Source organism: Mustela lutreola, chromosome 4, assembly GCF_030435805.1.
Source record: "Mustela lutreola isolate mMusLut2 chromosome 4, mMusLut2.pri, whole genome shotgun sequence".
Classification (NCBI taxonomy): domain Eukaryota; kingdom Metazoa; phylum Chordata; class Mammalia; order Carnivora; family Mustelidae; genus Mustela; species Mustela lutreola.
Window position 1 is genome coordinate 141,280,831 of NC_081293.1, and position 27,997 is coordinate 141,308,827.

At 32.6% G+C, this 27,997-nt stretch overlaps 1 long non-coding RNA gene across 1 annotated transcript in view; it reads left to right on the forward strand.

The window, feature by feature from the left end:
* LOC131829446 (uncharacterized) overlaps positions 1 to 27,997 on the forward strand; it is a 166,616-nt gene that overhangs the window by 4,656 nt on the left and 133,963 nt on the right. The window contains exon 3 of the long non-coding RNA XR_009352857.1: positions 18,253 to 18,300. This is a non-coding gene — a long non-coding RNA (uncharacterized LOC131829446). The remainder of the gene's footprint in view (positions 1 to 18,252; positions 18,301 to 27,997) is intronic.

Below are 27,997 nucleotides of genomic sequence, written 5' to 3' on the forward strand. Positions count from 1 at the left end.
AAGAATGAACCATCAGAATAGCATATAGAATTTTCCAAATAACTAAAATGGTACTATACACTCAATCATCATATAATTCTGATGAACATATATGACATCAGCAATTATAGTCTTTATTGAAATTCTTCTTATAAAAATAAGCAGTGAGAAAGGCCCACACTTTGAAACTGACCCGTGGCTCCAGATACAGCTGACATGCCTTCATTCATATGGTTTTAGTGTTTTATAACAACAGTGGCAACATCTGGTTTAAGACTTGACCTGGCTCTAATACACTTTCTTTGGAAAGATATAGGAATAATAAGAACTAGACAGTAATTTTAGCATAATAATCACCAATTTTTGAAAGCCTCTGGTGACTTCTCAGTAGGTCAATTTCCTCTAACATTTGTTATTATAGCAATATGTACCACTGTTTCTGGGCATATGTTCTATATAAATGTGGGAATAATTGGTTAATGCCTATTTTATTAGCTAATTTCTTATCCCCAAAAGGTACAGACCATTGTCTAGGAATACTCACTATTGACTTCCCAAATCCTAGCATGTGTATGTCATTTAGTAGGGGACACATATAGAATGGGGAGAGGGAAAACTTAGAGTAGAAGATAGTCAAATGACCATTAATGCAAAAGTCAAGGGATATCTCCATACTTGAAATTTTGAGTTAATTACATTTAATAATCATTGCAACAACTAGGAATGTAAGGGAATATATTATTTTTATTCATTTATTTTTAAAGATATTTTTTGTTTATGGGAGAGAGACAGAGAGTGAGCCTGCCAGGGGAGGGGCAAAGAGGGAGAGAAAGAATCCCAAGCCAATTCTGAGCTGAGCATGAAGCCAATGCAGGACTCAATCTCACGACCCTGAGATCATGACCTGAGTGAAAATCAAGAGTTGAGTTGGATGCTTAGCCAACCGAGTCACCCAAACACCTCTAAAGGAATATATTTTAATTAACAACCTAGGTACAATTTAGGTTCAGTACACACATTCTGTTGATCTGTTAAAAAATTTTAAAACTTAATTTTGTGTGGGTTCTCTTTTTCTGTTTCTTGTATAAATCACTTCAAATATTAGCTCCAGATGGTATTGTCTCAAAGGCTTCATGTTTATACGCAGTTCAATATTCTCTTCCAAATCAAATGTGAAAGTAGCATTTCATGCAAAAACCCAAAAACCCCTGAAACTGATCAAAGGTGTGACAGTCCTAAACTTGAGAGACTACTAGGCCCTTCCTTGTTTCTTTCAGGATACAAAAGGCCCTGAATTCTCTTGAATATTTCATCCATTCTATGGAAGTATTCAGGTATTCTCCCTCTTCCACTTCACCACTTTCCCTCTTTCTTCCTTGCTCTCTCCTAGGAAGAGTCAAAACTAAATAATGGGTTATTTGAAAGGTTTTCTCATGCTAATCCTTTGTTTATTGACTCCACGTAAAGAGAGAGAGGGGGCAGAAAGGAAAGAAAAATGTGTAGTGAGTTTTGGAATCTGATCAGCAGTAATTGAAAAAGTTTCTCTCTCTCTCTCTCTCTCTTTTTTTTTTAATTAAAACTCACCATTACTTCTTTGTGTGTTTTAAGAATACTCCCATGATGATGACTATCTGTATGTGTGAGCAGTGCTCAAAAGGAACTAATCACTCTTCCGTGTATCTAACAACACTGTGGTCTGCTTTGTGATGTGAGGCAGTAGTTACTGTTTTTCTATAATCTTCTGTGCAGTTCTGCTTCTTAGGCATTTAGAAAGTCCACAGTTTGCTAAAAGAAAGAGAAAGAAAGGAAAGAAATAAAGGTTTTGCCAATTCCTTACACCTTCATGCGAGATTCCCTGGCTACTACTGTCTCTCAATGCAGATACAGCTACCCTACATTATTGGAAGATGAATTTTAAAATATCCTCTTGGGATGGCACCTGGGTGGCTCAGTCAGTTAAGTGTCTGCCTTCAGCTCAGATCATGATCTAGCCTGACAACAGGCTCCCTGCTCCATGGGGAGCCTCCTTCTCCCTCTCCCTCTCCCTGCTGTTCCCCTTGCTTGTTCTGTCTCTCTCTTCAAATAAATAAATAAAATATTTTTTAAAAATTAAATAAAAAACACAAAATATCCTCTTGGTCTACATTTGACCTTAACCAATAACTGTCATTACTATTATGTGAATAATAAAATAAAATATCTAAATAATAAAATAAAATAAAATATCAGCTCAGATTTTTAATTTTTGTTGAAATGTTGCTTTTACATTTGATTCAAGTGATTAACCCATTTAGATTTATTGGTATATTTTATAGGTTATATCCTTACTCTGTTACATATTTTAATTTTGAATTTTATGTTTCTTTGCTGCTTCTTTTTCTCAGTTTTAATTTAAATTGGAAGAAACAGAGACTTATTTTCTTCAAGTAATAGAGAAAATTTATTAACACTAGATAAGGCTAGCCAATGTATCAAAGCATGAGAACTGTAAGAGGGAGGGATCCTGAGGATGGTCATCTGCATTAAAAGCAATTCTTAGAGTTCAGAATTTTATGACTCTTCACTTTAGGGTTCTGACACCTACAGAATTAAATTTTAAAAAATTAAATAAATATAGAATTAAATAAAAATTAATTAAATAAAAAATTAAAAAAAATTTCCCCTTAACCTTTTATGCCTCCATAATAATCTTATGTGTCAGTTTTCCCATTTTTGCTTCTCTTCACATTTTATGTGGGGCTAATACTTTCTTTACTTTTGAAATGGGCATTCTGATCAACTCAGCTAATTACTGTCCTCAAAATTTTTGCTCTTTTCATAATCATGGATAACTGGACTGCCTGTGGATTGACTTCTTTTCTGCCAAGTCCTCATTCTTCATTCAAAGTGCATAGGAAGGTTAAGGTCACATGACTCTCTTATGTTGTTCTCTCAGAGAAGATTGTAAAAAGGGCTGTTTTTCCTGTTTTTCTTGGACTTAACTTCGGTATGATTGACATCTATAGCAGTCTTTGACTTTTAGCATTTAAACCTTTATATTCATGCACACAATTGTCATATGTAATAATCTAATTAACAAATGAAAACCCACAGAGGTTTATACTCTGAATTGTTTAAGTTATAGGTACAATGCTGTAACTCAGACTTTTGTTAGCTTTAAAGAGATGGAAGTTTATATTCTTGTGTAAAACCCAATTTGCTACTCTGTCTCTGTGTCCTCTTACTTCATTTTCTCTCTTCTCTTACTGTGACATATGTCCCTTCATCATAGCCGATGTTAAGTGAAAATTCTGTGCTAGGAATATGATATTGAGTTAAGTCCAGGGATGATGGTATTGGCAGGGGCATGATTAAAAAAAGAAGCAGAAGTCAAATCCATAGTAATTGCCCATTATTGGTAGAGTCAATATGACTGTTATACTTCTGTTAAGTAGTAGTACTGTATCAAGGGCTAATGACTGATTAAAGTTTTCTGAAAGATATGGGTTTCTGAAACTTTATATAGAAATTTGCATAGCTACATATTATTTCTAGTTCTAGTAGGGTTTATATTTGAGAAAACATGCTCTATGTTATATTTCTTTAATTATCAGTATCATGGATGATTGCAAATATATTGATTCTCTCTTGTGTAAGAGACAGAGACTAGTCCTCTTACTTCCTCTCATCTCTCTTGCCATGCTCCAGTTTTTGTTGATATTATTGTATTCTGGATTCATATCATTATAATTTTTTTAAAGATTTCATTTATTTATTATTAATTTATTATTATAATTTTTAAAGTATGTATCTTCTAAGATTTATTAAAAAGAGGATTCTGGAAACAAGGCAGCCTTTTCTAAATGTATCTCCCATACATTTGTATTTGATTGTTCATCATTCTTAAACTAGAAGGATCTGGTCAGCCTTACATGTATGATCATGGTAGAAACTGGGGAGTGGGGATGGAGGTTGCTGAGCATTTTGCCTTTTATAGGAAAGTCTAAAGATACAGTGGTCTCCAATGTTAGGGTCTAAATATAGTACTAGAGGAGCTAGGTGCTCACATACTTGAGGACCACCAAATCCAAACAGCCCCCCATCTCTCTCACAGACATGATTCATACTTTGGATGTATATTGGCCCTGCATGAAAATGTATAGGCTTCCAGTAACTCAAGAGACTGAGTAGGAGCTAGCTGTATTTGTGTGCAGAAACTCCCTATTCTGAGACTGGAAGAGTGGAAGGAACATTCAGACCTGATATGTTTTCTCCATCTAGGATGGGCTAGGGATCAATAAAGATGGGCAGCTGCTACAGAGATAGGAGTCCATCTCTTTCTATCATTTGAGAGATAATTGTATGAAAGATATTTCCAGTTAGTACAACAGGACTCCAGAAGCTAACAGTGACATTAAAAACAGCAGCATTTAACAATATAACTAAGGAGCTCAGTAGCCTGAGAGGAAGACAGCCAACACAGAGAGCCTTTTGGAGGAGACAGAGGAAAACTTGGACAGACAATACGTAATCTTAAGCACTAAGGAAAATAGAAAACCATCATGCTGGGTCTAAATACTATAATTGTTGAATTAAAAAAATAGTAAACAAGTGCAACAAAAATGGACACTGAAGAGAGTGAAATGAAATTTGTGGTGTGGAGAGGTACAAATAGAAGAAATATCTCAAAACCTATAAAGCATTTAGACATTGGTCTTGATAGAAATAATTAATAAGAAAGTATTATTCTAAAAGAGAAATCCAAAATAACTAGTTCCTCTCTTTCTCTACCAATAAAATGAGGATTGTAATAGTATCTCATAGGATTATTATAAAGAATTTAAAAAGCCAGTATTTGTAAAGTACTTAGAACAGTTCTTAGCATGAAGTAAATGCTATATATGTGTTTGCCAAGTAAATAAATAAAACAGAAATAATGAGTAAATCCAAACACTGGTTATTTGAAAGGACGAATAAAATAGAAAAACACTTCTTGAGGATGACTTTAAAAAAGGAGAGAGAGGGAAAACAAAAATTTTGAAATGTGAAAGCAAACACCTCTAATAGAGAGGAGTTTGACATAATTATGCTTGAACATTGTGTGCAAACCTGTAGTGATTTGAAAATCATGATAAATGTATGATTTTCCATTTAAATGTAAAATGTCAATATTGACATAACAAGAAGTTAAAAGTCTGAATGGACCTATTAGCGCAGTACAAATTGGTGTAGAGCAACAGGATCAAATAATTTCCAAATAACTGCAATTATTTAAGAGCAAAACTGAAAAACCTTCCAATTTATTTTATAAAGGCCATATAACTTCATAATCAAGGCCTGATTAATAAAGATTGATATATATTGATAAAAATTGATTAAAAAATAAAGACAATTTCACCTTTTCAGTTTTGGTTTTTAGAACATTTATATTGAATGCCCCCAAATCAAAATTTTATTTCAAAATGTAATCCACATCAGAATAGTGACTAAGATGTGTTATATATAGTCCTTTATTCTCTTTGAGTCTTGAAATATATTGTCTTCTACAGTTGCAGAATATCTCAATTCGTAACTTAAAATTCGTCAGATACACTTGATTTTTATCAAGATATCGTAAAATTGACTTTGTTAAGATTTGCATGCCCGAGTTGTCAAAACACACCTTAAAATACTCCAATAACCAAATCAAAGATCAGATTTTAGAATTAGTTTATACTAGTTTGAAATGAATCAAATTTAAAAAGAAAAGCCCATTCTGTTTAATGTTAAAGAGTACCCCATTATACAGATGGTTTACCATTTGTAAATCCATCACCCTTTGAAGGACGTTGGTGTCCAATCCAGCTTTTGATGATTGTGTTTATGAATGTGAGTGCTATAAACATATTCACTAGTCATTTTTGTGAATATAAGTTTTTGTTGTTCTAGACTAAATTATCTCAGAGGAGAGTATTTAAAATAATGAGCCAATAGGTTTTCTTCCATGATTGACAGGGAATATACAAAACCAAGATACTCGAGTTACATAAATATTAAGTAACTTGCCCAAGGATCCCCAGCTAGTGAGAGATGAAACAATTTGCACCCTTACTTCTTGACTCACATGAATAATGAATACTAATAGTAACTGTGAAAATGGTTTCATTAAATAGAAAAGGTTTATTGAAACTGTTATAACTACTTTATGTTTTATTTCTTAGAAAAAGTTAAAAGATCCTTACAGATCATATAATTTTGCCTGTAGATATTACAATGTGAAAACAGGAAGAGCCCTAAGAGAGGTGAAGCCATTTTTGAGCTTGGATATAAAATGAAATGTTTGCTTTTGATAAAGATGAGTAAGTGAGAAGAAAAAGAACAAAGACAGACTTTGTAGATTTTTGGCTTGAATAAAACTAGGTAGGATACTCATAATCTACTCTCAGCAAAAGTGATAGAGGAAGAAAATACACAAGAAAAGGTTTCCCAAAAAGTCAAGGGCTAGGCTAAAGAGAAGCAGAAGTGGCAGTATTATCACTGTGAAAGATGAATGTAGTGGCACTTCTAATTTATTTAGTATTCAGGATTTCAACCTTAATTAGGATTCCTTTGTCACATCATTCATCAAATATACTTGAAGAAATGGAAATTAACCTCAAAGTTTCTGTCGCCTCAGGCATGCTTTTAATACTTTTACTCATTTCAGTGTATTGTGAAGTACAGTGAGTTGACTTGGAAATGTTTTCGTTGAAACAAGTAATATCCAAATGAAGAAATCGCACATTATAAGCAATTCTGGCAAGGATATAAAAAAGCAGCCATTTAAATGGTTAGTAACTTGCATTTCTTTCATCCAGTGCTAAGAACAGCAAGTTTTGTTCCAAAAATTCTGCTCTTGCCACCCTTATGATTTGATTTGCCAAAGTTCTTTGAAAAAATTACTTTAAAAAGGGTTCTTGCTTATGATATCCTACATTTGTTTTGTTAACAATGTGACTATATTTTTAAAGGGATTTATACAGCTATGACTATAATTTACCAAGATGGATATAGAAAATGTATGATTATTAATTCAATAGGCATATTTAGCATGTGCAGAACTACTTCAGTTACTAAGACAATCCTTTTTCAACTTTCTCTTCTAGCAAAGTTCCATCCATTTCTCAAAACCTTTCCCGTACGTGACGCCCTTACTTGATTCTTACCTATATGTAATGCCTCCTTTGATAAACACAGACCGGGTAGCACGGATTACTCTCTCCACCCAATACCTTAGCTCCAGCATACACATCTTTCCTGAATCATCCATGTGCATAAATGTATGGTACATATATACCATGCATATTTCCATATAGAATATAAACATTAATAAGAAAGAAAAAAATGTTACGTTTTGATTCTCTCAAAATAAAAACTTTACAGGCACTAAACATATTAATCATCTTTTGATTTCACAAATAAATACATGAATAATATTAAATTCTAAGTCACAGTTTAATCATTATTAGATACAGGAGCACTGTACTTTTTTTGTTGGGTGATTGTAAAATCAAGTGATTTTGCAAGTCCTTTTAAAGTGATAGAGAATGGGACACTTTGTTGTTGGTCTCAGTGTTTGTTCCTCTTAAGTTTATATCCTATTGTATAATTAATGCATTGACTATATGGCAGTTAAGCACCAGGCTTAGAGACTAGATTGAGCTTCTGTTCAACTACTCCTCAGCTATAATGTGACTCTGACTTTTTGAAACATTTCTGATTCTGGTTTCCTTGTCTAAGAAAAGTGAGTGAATAATAATGTGATGTATTTCATTGAGCTATTTGTTTAAATCAAACAGAGTGAATAAATAACGTGCTTAGAAGAATGTTAAACACAAAGTAGATCCTCAATAACTATTAGTTTTTACTATTTATTGGTATTGTTTGACATATTTATAAAGACTTACTGAATTCTTCTGGGCAGATTCCCTATCCCCCCTCCCCACCCATAGCTTAAAATAGGAGACTGGATTCCCAATGCTTGAATTATAAAGGTTTTTCATATCACATAAGACAACATTATGGACTCCCTTTCCCTAGTGAATTTTTGCATTTTATCCCAAATTATGAAAGTAAGCACAGAGACAAAGAATTACATTAATTTTTAAAGGAGCTGAGTCTATATGGTAGTTTCCAAAATAAAATAGAAGTTCCCTGTATATGAATGTGTGGTTGGAAAAAGCTTTGTGATGCTCTTACACCAACTTTAAGTATTGGCTTGAGAAACACTGAAAGTATTCTCACTCCGTGGAGAATATTCTCTGTGTCTTATACTTCAGAGCTGTCAGTCAGTATTTTTGATCATTAGCCATCTGTGATTATTTTAATTTTTGTCAGCAGGAGAAGGAACTCTTCTCCACCCAGGAGCTCTGTTATTACAATATAATTTATATGTAAAGAGCTCATTTCATCAGTGAGAGAAACTTTTGCACTGCTTTTTTTTTCCCCCCTAAGGATTGAGAGAAACTAGTGGATATCTTGTTTTTCTTTTCTTTACCTGACTCTTTGCCACTGTTTCTCTGTCATACTTCACATATCTTGTGGTATATCTTTATACAGAAAATTTCCAAACACCTAGTCAACAGTTTTAAGAAGAGTTAGGCTGATTTCCATATGTCTTAAATACAAAACCTCATATTTATTGTAGCTGATATTTTAAAACTTAAAACTCATAAAGAAAAATATAATTTTTTTGCAGTGATATTTAATGTTGAAGAGGAAGCCTCTAGTTGAGATTTTCTTATTAACAGTTTATTAAAAAGGCATGATGACATTTTAGCTATAATTACATAATAAGGGCAAGTTTTGAAGAAGGCAAAAAAAAATGAAAGTAAAAAAAGTTGGCCTTTTCTATGTATTACTGTGAGTTAGGACTTGGAGTCATGGAATCACATTCATACCTCATCCTACTTGTGCTTCTGATTTCAGTTTGACCTTCAGCAAGTCAAAAACTCCCCTCCATCACTTTACCTATAATGTGGGATAATAATGTTTAACTGAATATGGTTATTGCAAAGATTAATGAGTTATTGCTCATAAAATGTGATCCATGTATTAAAAATCTCTGCATGAAGAGAAGCCTGAATCCCTGGGTCATTATTGCAGAGTGGTTCTGTGAAGTGAAGTGAATTATTGATCAACTACACAAAATTTTAGGTCTTGAACTTTATGAAGCAAGTTTCAAATCTCAGGATAGATGTTACTGGAAATGAGTGCTTTTCAAGGTCCCATGCCATCTCTTGCTGAACCAAAAATACCTTGTTGTTTTCTTTCCTGGTGAAAGGATGCATTATATTCTTAGCAGGATTGACTCCTGGGGAAATTACTGATGATCTGAGGACACCTCTAAATAGATATATATTTTTTCTTTTCCATTTACTTTCTGCTCTCCCGTTTCATAACCCAGGTTCTATTTCTTTACTTTTCTGTCTCTACTTTCTTTAAAAGCATGAACGTGGAGTGTTTACTCATATAACTGAAGTGGAGGAAGCAAATGATCTCTGTTTGCCCAGAAGAAAATGACAGCAATAGCAAGGACAGCTCAGTACCTCCTCTCTCGGGGCACCTGGGGGCCTGTTTAAAAAATAACTGAAACGTGGTATCATGCATTCATTCAGACAATTTTTTACTGAGAAGTTTTGAAACAATGTTAAAAATAAAAGTAAAGATTTCCTTGATGTTCACTTGTCTTCATCTAGGAGAGAGGAGTGGGGAAGATGGCATATGAACACACACACACACACACACACATACACACACACACACACACACACACATACACACACACACACACACACACACACACACACACAATGCATACAGTGGAGGTATGAGGACAGTTACTTCCTGAAATACTCAGCTTGGTAGGAAGCAGCAGCTACTTCTGAGAAATAGCAGAAAGGTAGCTGAGTGCCCATGTCACCCTGTGTCACTAGGGCTAGTCCCATTGAAAACTAACCTAATCTGTATCCAATTTAACATCTGAACTTAATTTCTTTGGCTCTAATCAACCCAGAGAACCTTCCCCATAGAAGCCTTGACATTAGTCATGATATGTAGAAATGTCAAGAGTAATGACAAATAATTGCCATATATACTTTCATGAAACTTGCCTTTTAGAGATAGTTTCTTAAAGAGCTCCAAAGCATACAGCATCTGATACAGACAGAATGTTTCTGTATGCCATCATCTTTTCAAAGAATGATGGAATAGGGTCAGTGTTCCTGTAGAGATAATTTTGTCCCATTAGAAAAACTAAAAGAATTAACAAACTATTGTTTACACCCTGTAGTTGCTGAAAGATTTAGAGTTTTGCTTATTCTATCCTGAGGTTTCATTACCCTGTCGAGGGCTGCTAAAATCACGTGACTCTCATACACTGTCTGGCCATATAGACCAGGAAACAATGTGATTCATCACTGTCCCATAGCAGCCTGGGTTTATGGCTTCAAAAACGATTCTACTCGTAAGTCATCAGAATCATAGGAACAACTCAGTTAAATCTGCCCTCCTACCGAAGGTGAGACACAATCAGGTCAGATATCAAATAAACTATAATTAAGCTTTGGAAAATTTAAAAAACAAATGAGTTAATGATTTTATTTCTATGCAAATAACAAATCTTTGGGATAGATCAAATGCATTTTTTACTTCCATATTGCCAAACTTTGATTTGATTGGTTCTATATTTATCCCCATGTGGCAGCTGGAGCACTCACTTTAGAGGGAAACTTTCCTAATTCCAGTCTATCAAGGAAAATCTGCAAGTTAAAAACTCACTTTTATCAGCAGGCATTCAGAGAATGGCAGGTGGCAAATAAAGCTCTTAGTAGATTATTCTAATTGCATTTTCTTTTACCTTCATAACTTAAGAACTTGTAAGAAAAGAGAGAGGGCAGCTTTCTATGGTTTTTTTTTTTTTTTCATTAAACATGCACCTTTATTTTTTAGACTGATGCTAGTACTTTTTTTTTTTTTTATGGTTTTGACAGTTGTGTTTGTATCATTCTCTTATAAATACTGTTCAAAGTTTTCATAGACTCTAAGGATGAACCTAGTTTGAAGTGTCAAGTGTCAAATTGCACGGGTGTACAGAAAAAAGAACTAGGAATAATTGGAAGCATTAGATATTAAAATTATTAATTGATTAATGTTACTACAAATTATTTTTATGTCTTTCTATACTTTTATTTATCTTAACAAGTTTGAAAATTGATCAATGCGGGGTTTGATTCCGAGACCCCAGTATCATGACCTGAGCCGAAGGCAGATGCTTAATGACTGAGCCAGCCGGGTGCCCCTGTGTTGTGGTTTTGATTTCCATTTCACTGATAGCTAGTGATGTTGAACACCTTTTCATACGTTGGCCATCTGTATGTTTTCTTTGGAAAAAAAATGTCTATTCATTTCCTCTGTCCATTTCTAAATCAGGTTATTTTTTTTTCTGTTAAGTTGTTGGAGTTCCTTATATGTTTTGGATAATAACCCCTTCACAGATATATAGTTTATAAATATTTTCTTCCTCCCATCAATTTTTCTTTCATTGTTCTGATTGTTATTTTGCTATGCAGAAGCTTACTAGTTTGATGCACTCTCACTTGTTTGTTTTTGTTTTTGTTACCTATGCTTTTGCTGTCATATTCAAGAAATCATTGCCAAGACCCTTTTTTCAAGGAATTTTCCCCTGTTTTCTTCTATGAATTTTATGGTTTCTGATTTTAAATTTAGATCTTCAATACATTTTGAGTGAATTTTACACATGGTGAAAAATAAGTGTTCAATTTCATTCTCTTACAGGTGGATAAGAGGTTCTCCCATAGCACCATTTACTAAAAAGAGACTATTCTTTTTCCATTGTGTATTCTTTGTACCATACCCTTGTCAATGGTTAGTTGACCATGTATGTGTGGGTTTGCTTCTGGGCTTTGTTTTCTGTTTAATTGCTCTATGCTATATGTCTATTTTTATGCCAATACCATACTGTTTTGTTTCATATAGCTTCATAATATTGTTTGAAATCAGGAAGTATGATGCCTGCAACTTTATTCTCCTCTCAAGATTGATTTGACTATTTGGGGTATTTTGTGGCTCTTTATAAATTAGCACCATCTTTTTCTATTTTGTGAGAATGCCATTTGAAGTTTAATAAAGATTGCATTGAATCTGTAGATTGCTTTGGTACAGAGATAATTTACATTACCCTTGTAATACATTTTATTTATTTTTATTGCCTAATTGCTCTGGCTAAGATTTATAATACTGTGTTAAGTGGCAGTAGTAAGAGTGGTATCCTTGCCTTTTTCCAAATGTTAGAAATCCTTGTCTATTCCAAATGTTAGAAAACTTTCCAATTTTTTACTGTTGAATGTGACATTAGCTATGAACTTGTCATATATGACCTTTCTTGTGTTGAGGTATTTTCCTTCTATACCTAATTTGTTGGGATTATGAAAGGTATTATATTTTATTAAATGATTTTTCTGTAGTTATTGAGAAAAATCATATGATTTTATCCTTAATTTTGTTAGTGTGGCACATAACATTGATTTTCATAAGTTGAACCATCCTTGAAACCCAATAATAGATCTCACTGGGTCATGATGTATGATCCTTTTAATTTGCTATTGAGTTAGGTTTGCTAACATTTTGTTTATATAAGTATATCATTAACATATATTGTTTAATAATGTAATATATATAATAAACACAACTTCATGTAAGTTTCATAGAAAATATACCTGAATTCCCCAAAATTTACAAGACAAGAACAGTGAGAGAATAAAAAAACAAGCATAGGAAAAATCATTGATTATGAATTCACCTAAAACATGCAGCAATGACAGGTAGAACAGACAGAGAAAAATCAAAACAATATTGTTAGGATCAGCAGGTAATCATTCTTATGTTCCAGAAACAGCAGAAGTCATGAGTAAAACCAAGGATGTTGATGAGCACATATCCTGGGTTGTGAGCAGCCATCAATTTCCATGTGTGGGGAAATGTGACTTAAAGAACTATTCTGGAGAAGAGAGGTCAGCCAGCCTTACTTTCTGAACCACAGCAGAAGTAGTGTATAACTTCTTTGTGAAGATAGGGCTAAGAAAGATTAGACTAATGTTCTGTTAAAGTTATAGCCCAGAATAGTATAAGGATGGAACCTTTCTGTTACATAGAAGGCTTTACTCTAGAGCATGGAAGTCTCACTTTATGGAAGACTCTATTCCTAGGAGTAAGGAAAAGCTTAAAAGGCACCATGTTTGACTGGAATAGGAGATTTGCTCACTATTATCTTCCTGACAAAGGAAGATTAAATCCTCTGTAGAGTAATATAGCATCATTCAATGCATATGTATATATATTTATACATAAACAGTACCTGGCTTTAAATAAAAAATTATTAGGCAAGCCAGGAGCCAGGCTAAAACAACAAAAAATCAAGAGAAAAAAAGATAATAGAAACGGATCCAAAAACATTTTATATGTTAGAGCATCAGTCACCAATTTCAAATGAACTATAATATCAGTATTCAAGAACATATTGTGATATTATGAGAAAATACAGTAAATGTAATACAAGTCTTGAGAGTCTCATCAAAAAACATGTTAAACTGTTTAAATAGAAGTTTTGAAAAATTACAACAACTGTCAAGTAAAATAACAGGCAATACAGAAAAAAGAATTAGTGATCTGGAAGATACAAGAGTATAAAATAATTATTGAGATACAGAAAAAAGATGGAAAAGATATGAGAACATAAGAGAAATGTAAGTAACACATAGGTGTGGAATGAAACCAGTAGCACACATATACACAATTGGAGTAGCAATTTAAAGGGGAGAGAGAAAGAGGGGAAAGAGAGAGAGAAGAGAGAGAGAAGTGGAAGAAAGAGAGGCAGAAGTAGTATTTGAAGAGGTATCTTAGAACTTTTTTACTCAGAAAGGACGTTGAGTAAATATTAAAAATCTCTATAAATTTCAAGCATGTACACAAAACAATCAAAGAAAGCCCTATATAAGCACATCATAGATAAACTGAGAAAGTTTTAGACAGAGAAAACTTTAACAGTAACCAGATTAAAAACAAAACCAGCACATCATCTTCTAATGAACAGTCATAATACTGATGGAAGAATTACCAAAACAAATGATGAAAGTCTGTAGACAATAGAGCAATATAATTAAAATGCTTAAAGAAAATAAGAACCCCAAACTACTTTTCAGGACCCAGTGAAAGTATCCTTCAAACATGAAAATAAAATAAAGATGTTTTAGGCAAACATAAATGAGAACACTTGTTACCAGAGGACTCACCTAAAAATTTCTAGAGGAAGGTTTATAGATAGAAAAAACATGTGTCTAGATGAAAGCAAAGTAATGCATCAATTGCCTAAAAATCCATAATTATATATTTTTAAATGTAAATAAATATTGACTAGTAAAGAAAATAATACTATTGTCAAGTGTTTGTCCATCAGGAGACATGTACAATAATGTTCATGCGTGTAGTATCATCATTTCTATACTATGTAGTATAATAATGTGCACCGAAAATAGAACTGTAGTATCTGTTATAATTTCATATAAAATATAGTTTATGAATAAAAATATTGGGATAATAACAGACTGCAAATAATAGTAGAATGATTTTCTACCTATGCTGTTTAAAAATCACAATCATTCATGAAATTACCAAGTCTAAAATTATATATCTACATTTACTTATGAGACACTTAAGAGAAAATAAGTTATAACTTTAATAGATAACCAAATATAATTCAAAGTCAGTATGTCAGGTAGACAATTTGTAAGTAAAAATCTGAACAATATAATTAAGAAACATTATCTAATAGATGCATACCAAAACATATTCCTAGAGATAAATATACACTTATTTTCATTAATACATGGGCAATTTAAAAAATCAACCACCTGATAAGTTACAAAAGAAGTATCAAAGTAATCCAAGTATTTTACATAAAACAAAATTAATATTAATAAGAAATTCAATACAGGTTCAAAAATAACACTTAAAAGCTAATAAAATGCAATGAAACAATAAAAGTAAATTTCTTTGAAAGCTTGAAAATGAAGTTGCAAGTTATTCATTTGTTCAAAAGTTCATCACAAGGGTCATTACAGATTTTAGAAATACAAAAAAGTACCACATATCAAGTCTTACAGACTTGTACTAATTTCATCTTTACAGGTAAATACATTATTTAGATGCATTAAAAAAAGAGAGAGAGAGAAAACCAGATAACGCTTTTCAACTCAAAGAATAAGGGAGTTGGATGTTTACAAGATAAAGAATAACTGACAATTTTAAAGAAGGGAAATAAGATGGAAAAACTTACTTTACCATATTAACATACATTTTAAGGCAGAGTGACTAAGACATTATGATGTTGACATAGAATGAGAGCAGAAACATGTTGTTATACAATATATACTAAATATACTAAGAAAATGAATGAGTGAAGAAATATCATCCAAATAAATGCAAAAATCGATCATCCATTCAACAAACCATAGTCATTGGTAAACAAACAAAGTGGGAAAAGGAAGAGAAGAAAAACTATGGAAACTGGAAATAGAAGGGAATTTTTTCACCTGATAATCAAAATATGTATAAACTAAATAGTGATGAAAATTTATATGCATTAGCTACAATGTCTATAGCAAAGAATGATGATAGTGATGATTATTCTCACTATTTAAAAGTAAAATCTGTAGGAATTGGAAAGTAAATTATACTGTCATTATGTGCCATGTTGGCCTGGATCTATTTAAGAGAAGTCCCATACAGAGGGCGTCTGGGTGGCTCAGTTGTTTAAGCAACTGCCTTTGGTTCAGGTCATGATTTGGAGTCCTGGGATTGAGTCCCGCATCAGGCTCACAGCTCCATGGGGAGTTTGCTTCTTCCTCTGATCTTCTCCCTTCTCATGCTCTCTCTCACTCTCTCTCAAGCAAATAAAATCGTAAAAAAAAAAAAAAGTCCCATACAGAAATGCACAAGGTAAGGGATCACTGTTATGTCATAAGGTAAGAGATCACAATTAAATTGTTGAAGTAGCAAGAGAAAGTAGCTGTCTCCGTCAGAATCGTAGAAAAGAAGAAATGAAATTAATTTTTATTTTAATGTGGAAATTTGAAGAAAGGCACAGCAGGACTGGGTTTCAAATTTCTGAGGAAAGGGTGCTGCTCAGTTCCTACTGTTTTTTGTCTTGTTTTGTTTTGTTTTGCTTTTGTTTTTGTGGAAGTCAGAGGAGTAACTCTGTGTGAATTAGACAAAGAATTTTTTTAAGACTTTATTTTTTATTTGACGGAGAGAGACAGACAGAGAGAAGCACAAGCAGGGGGAGCAGCAGAAGGAGAAAGAGGGAAAAGCAGGCTCCCCAACTGAGCAGGAACCCCCAATGTGGAGCTCAATCCCAAGACCCTGGGATCATGACCTGAACCAAAGACAGATTCTTAACAACTAAGCTATCCAGGCACCCCTAGACAAAGTCTTTTGAAAAGTCATTTGGAATTGTTGGAAAACAAAATTGGGAAGTTTAGCTCCAGCTTGGGTGAAAAAGCTCTGATAGAGAAACAAAAATCAAAATAAAAAACAAAATAAGAATGGCAAAGAAACACAAAGGAGCATATATCTTCTTCCTATACTGGTTTCCAGGCTCTTTCTAGTACTGTCTAGGCAGGGCCAAATAGGATGTCAGGTGCCAAAAGTCTCAGCATCACAACAGATTGGAGATGGGTAGATTGGAAGCTGGCATGCAATAGTATTATAAATGGAATATTTACTAAATATATAACTGTCTACATACAAAGTCAAAAATATTAACACAATTTTTTAAACTACTGTAATCAGAATGATATAAGCATAATGTACAAAAATCAGAAGCACTCTATGGTAAGAGATAGCTACTGAGAACATCTAAAAGACAGAATGAATCAGATTATTTAATAAATGACTTATATTTAATAAATGACTATGAACCTAATCATGGCAGTAATATATGTGATATATAATAATTATATATAATATATAACAATGATGTTGCATAATAACAATGTATACATTGATAGAGATCTATCTTTGCTTCTATTAAATGTTCTAATGTTAGGAAATGAATATAATTAATTATAAAATGTTACTAACAGATATAAAGGAGGTCTAATAAAGAGCAACAGTAGGGATAAGAAGGCTCAAACTTATAAAACTCTTAATTTTTGTAAATTGATCTAAAAAGAATCCTATTACAATCAAATTCTCAATAGATTTTTTTCAAGAACCTTTAAAAAGCAGTTGAAAAAATTTACAGAGTAAAGAAAAAAATTAACAATTTTAAAGAAAGAATACAAGATGGGAAAACTTGCATTACCAGATATCAAAATATGTTTTAAGGCAGAGTGATTAAGATATTATGTTGACTATGCTGACATATGTGCAGACAAATAACAATTAGAATGAAAAACTAAAATCAGATCCATGCATGTTTGGAAACTTGATATACATTACAGTCAATATTACAAATGAGGAGGGAAGAAATTTATTTTAAATACTGTTAGGGTAACTGGTTATTCATATGTAGAAAATAGAAATTGGATCACTATCTTAGAGCATACACAATGACTAATTTTAGGAAGAAATAAAAATTTTTAAACTTTTAGAAGTAGAAGTTAATAATATTTTCAGTGACATCAGATCAAATAAAAACACACTGATACATTTGATTATACTAAGATAACAATTTATTACCATAAATTACTATTTAAAAGGTTGAAAGAAAAATTCAAAGAATTTTAGAAAATATTCACAAAAACACGTAATGGTCAAAAATGATCTTGAATTTAAAAAAGTGAAATGGGGGAAATCTGAGGGGGAGATGAACCATGAGAGACTGAACTCTGAGAAACTGAAGGTTTTGGAAGAGAAGGTGGGATGGGTGATCCTGGTGGTGGGTATTAAGGAGGGCACGTATTGCATGGAGCACTGGGTGTGGTGTATAAACAATGAATCTTGGAACATTGAAAAAATAAAATAAGGTTTAAAAAAAGTATTTACTAAAAAAAAATCACAAATGAAAAAAGTAATAATCCAATAGATAGATTGAATATACTAACACGAAGTTCAGAGTAGAAAATACAAATGGTCAATAGACATGTGAAAAATTATTGAATAATTCCATGCTCATGAACTATACTTTTCTTTTAAAAAACTGCAATATTGGGGCACTTGGGTGGAGCAGTTTGTTGAACATCTGACTCTTGTTTTCAGCTCAGATTGTGATTTCCTGCTCATGGATGGAGCCCTGAATTGTACTGGGTGAGGCGTCTGCTTGAGTTTCTCTCTCCCTCTCCCTCTGTCCCTCCTCCCCAAAATAAGTACGGAAATCTTTTTAAAAAATACAATATTGTGAGATGGTAAATTGCTACATCAATCTTTGAAAGTATCAAATGAAATTAAAGAGACACATACTGCACATCCAGGATTTCCATTTTTAGGTATATAAACTGAATAAAATCTCACACATGTGAACCAGTAACATGTAGAAAACACCACTTACCATATTGTTTCTTAACAAAACACTGGAAACAACCTAAATAAAAATGTATCAATAGGGGGATGGATAAATAAGTTATAGTATAGCAGTAAAATGAAAAAAAGTAAGTCTACAGATGTCAGCATTATTAAAATATCTTTTACATATTTTTTTTCTTTATTGGTCATCCATTAAACATTTTAGAGGTTGGTAATTGTGTCCTTTGACCAGAGAGGGGAAAGAATCATGAAATGCTGTAGTTATGTGTTGATTTAGACTCCTAAGAAATATGCTTAATTGGTAAGCAGGTCTAATATTAAAGCAGTAACAATGAACTGAATTTTTCTGTCGCTAATTTGCTGTGGAATGTTGGGCAATTCATTTTTACTCATTGTCAAGAAATTTGGTTCAAATACCTACTTCTTAGTTTTCCTTTCTATCCTGAAGAATCTAATGTTCTTCATTCCCGAACATAATGCTTGTTTTTAAAAGGGTTGTGTAGGATGACAAATTTCTACCTAAATGACTCTATTAAGCTTTAAACCAGTATCGCATCAAAAATAATTTATTGACTGTGGCTCTAAACTCAGTGTGACTTCTTTTGCCTCTATCCATATATAATGCACAAGTAATATAAAACTTGATTTAATATTTTTCAGTCACATTATAAGACACCTCCTGTATTCTGTATTTCAGCATTATAGACACTTTATTCTACCAATTCAGGGAGGAAAATGATGTGAATAATTGAAATCTGGTAAAAATACTGGCATTATCAGAAGACTTTCAGAAGGAAAAAAGAAAGAAAGAAAACCATGCAGTTTTTCATGCAATTCACTCATCTGCATTCTGCACTCTTTGTAAAATACAGATTTCCAAGGGGCTCTAGGTTCAATGTTTTTATGCAACCCGTATAGAGCTATGAGTGTTTTTTGGAAGATGGGAGCAAAAGCCAAGTGAAGTATGGCAATAAACTAAATGTCTAAAAAAGCAAGTGGTAGAGTAGATGAATGCTAAATGTTAAAGAATGGCTGATATATGTGTCCAGGCTCTTCTGTTTATATTAATTAATAAAGTTAATTAAAAGTAGATATAATATGATAATGAATTTCAAAAGAACACTGCACATATTTCCCTCTGAAACTTTACCAAAAATCTACTAACTTGGAAACACTACTTTTATTTATTTATTTTTGAACTAAATACTATTTTTGATAGACATTCAAGCATCTTTCAGGAAATACAGAGACTGTTTCTTCATATGCAAACCTAATGGGAGTTTGTAATAATTTTCTTGCTCTGTAGGAAGATATTCCTTAGGGAAAGCACATTTAATAGAGGAAATGTGTTGATTTCAGTAATCACAGATGTTTATTCTAGTCTATTTATATTTGACTCTACATTTTTTATAACATATAAATAAATTTCATAAAAATTTGGTGCTAATGAGAGTGTGTGATGCTGATAATCCTGACTCCACTTAGGGAAATTGCATATGGCTCTTCTCCAGGTTTGTTCACACATCTCTACCCAGACGCACTCCATATCGAATCTATAACACCCCTGCTATTCAATTGCTTGGCATCTATTGTACAAAGACTGCCAACCTTACTAAATTACATAGTATTTTGGGAAAGAAGACAAATTTCTATCAAGGAATAGCTTGAGATCACTGTGCTTATAACCTATTACAGAGTTGTTTTCTTTCTTTCAAAGGTAAGATGTGTCAGTGGCAAGCCAGGTTACTTTCTAATGTCTGTTTGCATCAGATTTCGTTTCCTGGAACCTAAAAGAAATGAGCTAGAATTGTATATATCCATTTTAAATCTTGAAATTTCTTAAGCAACTAGGGTATTTATATATATATTTAGACACTTTAAAATGAAAACTCTGATATAAATGAATGTGTATATAGTCATAAACATCACAAACATACAAACACACACTCTCGCAAAGGCTTACTGGCATAGGAGAGCATAAACAAAAACTATTATTTATTGAGCAGACATTTAGCAAGACTCTAAGCTACCATTTCTCTAAACTCTCTGTAACTGTAAGAATTACCTAAGGCATGTATTTAAATACCAAATTGTGGTCCTTACCTAAACCCTACTGAATCAGACTCTAGGAGTAGATACCTAGAAATCTGTAATTTAGTAATGGTTAGCTTGTTATAGTTGTTTACAAGAGGTGGAATCTGGGATGTGAAATAAATCTGTGTAATTGAAAAGCCCACATTTTCCTACCCTCACTGCTTTTGCTTTAAGAAAAATGTTTTATAGATATATAACTTACATACCATAAAAGCTATGCTTTTAAATACTGCAGTTGGCTTTTGTATACTCACAGAGCTGTGCAACAATTACCACCATTTGCTATGGGGTTGGGGGGAAGGATGAAAACACTTAATATGAGATCTGCCACATATTTTTAGATTTGCAATTTCTTAATGAATATGGTGCTTAGCATTACCTCTGCTTACTGGCTATTTGTATATCCATTTTAGAGATTTAAATTCTTTGCTAATTTTTTACCTTTGCCTATTTTTAAATTGGGTTGTTTATATTTTTATCATTAAGCTATAAGTGTTCTTTATATATTCTGTATAGAGCTTATCAGATATATCACATATATCTATATATCTCATATATATACATACATATACATATATACACATACATACGTATATCTTCTACATATACATATGCTATATATGTATATATCTCATCAGATATGAGATATACGACTGACAAATGCATTCTTCCATTCTATAGAATTTTTTCACTTTATTGTTGAAATCCTTTGAAGCACAATTTTTTGTTTACTTTTGATAAAGATCAATTTATTCTAAGAAACCATTGTGTAATCTAAGCTGATAATGAATTACTCCAATATTTTCTTCTAAGAGTTTTGTAGTTTTAACTCTAAAGTTACATCCCTGGTTTATTTTGAGTTAGTTTTTGTTTATGGTGGGAGGTGGCATCTGACTTCATTCTAATGTATGAGATTATTCAGTTGTCTCAGTATTGTCTGTCCAAAAGACTGTTTTTTCCTTCATTGAATTATCTTGACATCACTGTCAAAAATCATTTAACCATTAATGTATTTATTTCTCGACTTCCAACTCCATTCCTCTGACCTATATGTCTATTCTTATTCTTGTACCACTGCCCTGATTACTATACTGTATAGTCGGTTTTGAACCAAGGAAGTATAGTTTATTTGATTTTGCTTGTCTTGTTCAATATTGTTTGGTTATCCCAGGTGCCCTAAATTTTTATATGAATTTTGTAATCAGCTTGTTAGTTTCTATGAAATGGGCATCTTGAATTTTGATAAGACTTACATTGTATGTTTACGGTAGTTTGGGTGGTATTGCCACTGTGGAAATATTCAGTGATCCAATCAGTGAATCTGACTTACTCCTCAGCCCCCATTTCATTTTGTTTAACTCTTTTGACTATGGTATTTCTGTCTTTCCATCTCACCCAAGAATATCTGGTTTTCTAAGCGACATAAAATTCATAATGTAAATATTATAGGCTCCTTGTAAAAGGTGTGAAATGCCTTTCGGACAAGGTGCATTATAGACCAGTGTATATTTTCTATATTGGGAGAACAAGAACATAACACAAGAAAAATCTGTGCATAATACAGGAGAACAGGAGAATGGCATAATTCTAAAATCATAGGAAAAGTATTTACACTTGTAAGAAGTAAATTTCATTTGTTTTTTAGTAAATAATTCCCAGGTTATTAAAAACCAAATAAATTTAAAGTGAAAATAATCAAAATTTATAATAACAAAGACATTTTAAAACTCTGTTGTTCTTATGCATTGTCGTATTTTGTTCTTTTCAAGTAGTCGTCTTAGATATCAGCGCAAAGTTTCATTTTAAAGAGAAAATTTAGGCTGATAATGATTAAACAATGTACTCAAATTATAGTTATGAAATATAGATCTGGTATTTTCATGCAATTCTGATTTAAAGATCTTGATTATTGCACTGTAATAGCTAATAATAAAATGAGCTATAGAATTAAAAAACAAATGTGTTTTTTGTGCCATTCTTTAGCCACTTACTCATAAGTCATTTCACATCTTTTATTTTCAATATTTTTTTTATGTGAAATGAGACTAACACTACTTCATGACCTAATGAGATATATATATTCTAGAAAGGCATAATTGGTTTAACATCAAAATTAATAAATATAATTATCTACACTAATTAAAGAAGAAAATAATATATAACATTTTAGTAGGTACAAAACACATTTTATTAAAACCAATTTTCTACATGCAAAGCCTTTTATTAAAGTAGGACTATATGGAAATTTTTATTTAAAAAGAGGATTTTGTTCGGATTATGGACATTGGGGAGGGTGTGTGCTTTGGAGAGTGCTGTGAAGTGTGTAAACCTGGTGATTCACAGACCTGTACCCCTGGGGATAAAAATATATGTTCATAAAAAATAAAAAATTTAAAAAAAAAGAGGATTTTGGGGGTGCCTGGGTGGCTCAGTGGGTTAAAGCCTCTGCCTTCGGCTCAGGTCATGATCCCAGGGTCCTGGGATCAAGCCTCACATCAGGGTCTCTGCTTGGCGGGGAGCCTGCTTCCCCGCTCCATCTGCCTGCTTCTCTGCCTATTTGTGATCTCTATCTGTCAAATAAATAAATAAAATCTTTAAAAAAGAGGATTTTTTAAAAGGCCATATTATTAATATAACTGATGGTATATAATTAAAATCTTTCTTTTGAGACTAAGCAAAAGGCAAAAATGTGTGCTATCATCAGTTACAGGCAGAATTGTATTAGGTATGCTACCCAGTGCAATAATGCAGGAAAACAGAAATAAATGGCAAAATAGTTGCAAAAAATAAATGTAATTTGCATCTTTGCATATTGTGTATTGTATTTACATTTTTAAAATCCAAAAATATTAACAGGGAAAGTATTTGTATCGAGGGTGTTTATTTTAATTGCTGGTTACAAATTTAGTATAAAAAGGTAAACCTGGTGATTCACAGACCTGTACCCCTGGGGATAAAAATATATGTTTATAAAAAATAAAAAAATTAAAGTCTAAAAAAAAAAAAAAAGGTCAATCTCTTAGCCACAGAAAATTGCATTAAAAAATAATATTTGAAGTAATATTTGAGTATTTAATACACATAGAAAATAATAAATTATACATAAACCTATGTAGATAAGCATATGAAACTGAGTAAATTAATCCACATAGTTAACATAATATGCTATATTTATAAATTCAAAAATGCAATAGTATTTTCAAACTTTTTTTTTTTAACTTGAATGAATTAAAATATATGTGAAAATAAAGTCACCAAGAGCCCCAAGATGCTTTTGAAGAACAAAGTTTCAGGTCCTATTCTAGTTGATACCATGATTTTCATCATCATAAAATTACTTAAAGGTTAGGCCTGGCATTGGCATTTTAAGGAAACTTGCATCTTCTTGGGTGAACTGACAATATGTTATCACCCAGAGTAAAAACAAATATTGATGATTTCTTCTCACTTTAATGGCAGTAATGATTCTACACATTATATAGAAAAGTTCTACAAAGTGGACTTAAAAATTATAAGCCATTTCTAACACTAATGAATCAACTCTTCTGATTGTATTTTTGGGGTAAAAGATTTTGTGGACTTTTTATCACGATGGAATGACTATGTGGAAATATGAATGTTTTCAAGGTTCTGTCAGCTGTTGTTCAGTATAGCAGGCTAAGAAGTCCCTACCTTGTGGGGCACCTGGGTGGCACAGTCAGTTAAAACTGTCAGCTCCTAGCTTTGGCTCAGCTTGTCATCTCTCAGGGTCCTGGTCTCAGGGTCCTGAGATTGAACCCAGTGTTGGGCTCTGAGCTCAGCATGGAGACTGCTTAACACTCTCCCTTTCCCTCTGTCCCTTAACCCCATGTTTTTTCTCTCTCTCTCAAATTAATAAATAAATAAATCTTAAAAAATAAATAAAGTACCTACAGTGTGATTCTTAAATGCTCAGGAAAAGGGCAGTTGCCTTTGGTGTCAGATCAGCTTCATAATCTAATTTTAATATTTTCACTTTATTTAAATACAGAGTTAAATCTCTATCTGCCTTTTAAAAAAATATACTCTTTTACAGTTTTTTGAATATTTTTTCTTGGCCCACTGTGTGCTAACTACTCATAGAAGTGTAATTTGGTGAGTCCCTAACAGAAAAATAAAATTGAAATCATTTTAGAAAGAAGACCAAAAAAAATCTGCCTTAAAGGATGATTCTTAAGGACTTGTCTTCATTTGTTATCATGTGTCATTGCAGAAAATGTTAACTTTAAGGATACATTAGGTACTCCCTAATTTTCCTTTATTTTGTATTCTCAGCAAGATGATAACTCAATAGTGTGTGTAATTTCTCTGTTTGTTTGTTTGTTTGTTTTCCCTTATTAGAGTCCTCATTTAGCAGGCTGGACAAATGTCATGTCCCTTGGCCCTTCCCAACACTCAGTAAAAATAGACAGTTTCCATCTACACCTTGTTGATTGCTTTCTACTGACTGCTCAAGATAATTTATTCAGTATAAGTGAATTTAAAATTTCACAGTCCTAGCTAGAACAGCCCTCATAAATAATTGCTACAGTCTAAAAAATTAACCATATCTGACAAATTAAAATTCACTTAATTTGCCTGATTTAGTGGTATTGTATTTTGCACTTTCTTTATCAAGGAAAGTAGAATGCTGTTCATTATTGTGAAAACTGTTGAAACTAGACTTGCTTTAAAATATCATCACTAAAACCGACCTAACTTGAAATGATAAAGGTAATCATTGAGTTGATAAATTTTTGGAGAATATCCAAAAAAGGAGCACAGTGATCCTAGGGTTTAAAGCAGTAAATAGCACATTATTTACATTACATGAGAAGACTTGTGTATCACTGGAATCTTGGTATGAAAGACAAATATATTTGGTCTCCTTCTCTCCCTCCTTCTTTATCTTTCTTTACTTTCTTCTCTCTTCCTCTTTCTCTCTGTCCCTTCTTTTCTGTTCCTAACCCTCACCTCATTTTCTCTAGCTTTAGGTAGTTAACTTCATGCATATTGACAGAATGTTTTTAAAGAAAATTTTTGGTCTGCAAATTTTTTCCATTTATATGTTTGTTTACAATAACAATTGTTTTCCACAATTGTTTTATTGTGCTTTTGAATGTCCGCAGATATTCACATATAATAGACTTCACTATTATTTATCTAAATAACTTTAGTGATCTAATGGCATCGCTTTATTTTGAAATTAAGGAAACTAAAGGCAGAAAATTTCAGCGAACTGTCCAAGGCCCTATAGGAGGTGAAAATGGCAGCAAAATATTAGTGGCCTACTTCCTCACCAATGTGCATGACATGCACTGGAGAAAGAAACAGGGCAGATACAGGTGCCAGGGGAGGAGAGGAGGAGGGAACAGGAGGATCTTCTCCAAATGTTGCTCCATCACAACAGTCTTCCCATTGTCCTTGGCTGATTTACTTCCGTCTGCCCCTTGTATTTTTACTCTCCTCCAAAAGAAGAAAGTAAGTCAAAAATTATACAATATTAGTTATACTATTTCTAATTTGGGAAAGGTGGGACTCAAACTTGAATTGGCATTTAGAAGAACTGTTTACTAATGGAAAAATATTTTAAAGATTCTTGCCACTTTTTAGCCAACTACTTGAAGAATAGAAAATTTATTGTGCTGCTCACATGTTAACAACTAGCCACAGGTGGCTTATTAATTTTTAAATAATTAAAAATTTAAAATATTAACAGTTTCATTTCTTAAACATACTAACTATATTTTAAGTACTCAATAGCTACATGGCTAAAGGATACCATATTAGAGGTGAAATGGTAAAACAATGTAATACAGTCAGCAAACTTAAGGAAAGAAAATGTATTTGTTATTGTACAAGGTTCCCAAGGACTTTCTTTTTTTTTTTTTAAAGATTTTATTTATTTATTTGACAGAGAGATCACAAGTAGGCAGAGAGGCAGGAAGAGAGAGAGAGGAGGAAGCAGGCTCCCCGCTGAGCGGAGAGCCCGATGCGGGGCTCGATCCCAGGACTCTGAGATCATGACCGGAGCCGAAGGCAGCGGCTTAACCCACTGAGCCACCCAGGCGCCCCACCCAAGGACTTTCTGATTCTTTTTTCTTCACTATGAGGGACAGGAAAAAAGCAATTATTTGAAAAGCCTTCTTCTATTAGCCATACTGTTCTGGTAGATTTTGTGACACATATGGCTTCCCCTAAGTATTTTATTTTAATTTATTTTATTATTTTTAAAAGATTTTATTTATTTGAGAGAGACAGAGAGCAGTCAGGGAAAGGGGTAGAGAGGGAGAAGAAGCAGACTCCCCACTGAGCAGGGAACCCAACACTGGGCTTGACCTCAGGAACCTGAGAACATGACCTGAGCTGAAGGCAGATGCTTAACCAACTGAACCACCTAAGCACCCTCTCCTAAGTATTTTAGTAGTTTGTGTTCATTTTCGATAATAGAGAACATGAAAACCCAGTTTTCTATTTCATTCTTGTCCTTTTAATAAGTCAGTTGAGGATTTGTATGTTTTAATGTTAAAATATTGACACTTGTTTTACTGAGATGTGCCTTTGTTTTGCTTGAATTTTTGTCTTTTGGCTTGGCCAATATGAATTTAATTCCAAAATTTCCTCTTTGTTGTGTTCATTTCTCAATTTCAAAATATTTGAAATACAAACTTTATTTTTTTGAAGCCTTTTGAGGTCATTCTGAATTAAGAAAATTCACCTTCCTTCTAATTTCTCATATCCTTTTTTCATTTAATTGATGATATTATACCTTGTTTTGTTGAAGTTGTGAGGAAATTTATTTAATCAAGAATGAGTAATCTTGTTTATTCTCACAGTATTGTAACATGGTGGGCACAACTGGTGTAAATTATTAGAATGTCTTCTGTCTCAATGCCTATTCTTGTTCTCCTTTATAGGATTAAAGATGTTGTACAGTAAGCAGTGTCAATCTTCTTGTAGAAGTAAGGTACATTGAAAAGCATCTTCACTAGCAAATTTAATTACAGTTTAATATAATGTATGTTATATATAAATGTATACATTATATATATGTGTGTTAAGTATATAAAGTTTCAATATTGTGTAGCCTTAAATTGTCTGCAAAGTGAAAATAATAGACGTATGTCCTTACTACCTTACAAGGGTTTTGTAAGAATCAAATGGAATAATTCTAATAGAATAATAGTGAAGATTATACAGATAAAAGATATAAATCCTGAGGAAATATTGTGGTAAAGTCAGCAGCTCCTCTTATGTTGGTTTAAGCACAATATTAAGGGAATTACAAAAATATAAAATGTATGATCTTCACCCTCAAATTAAGGAAAAAACCAATTGAATGTGATTTGATGTTCATCAAGTCTTTAAATCTTTTAGGAACTCTGATATG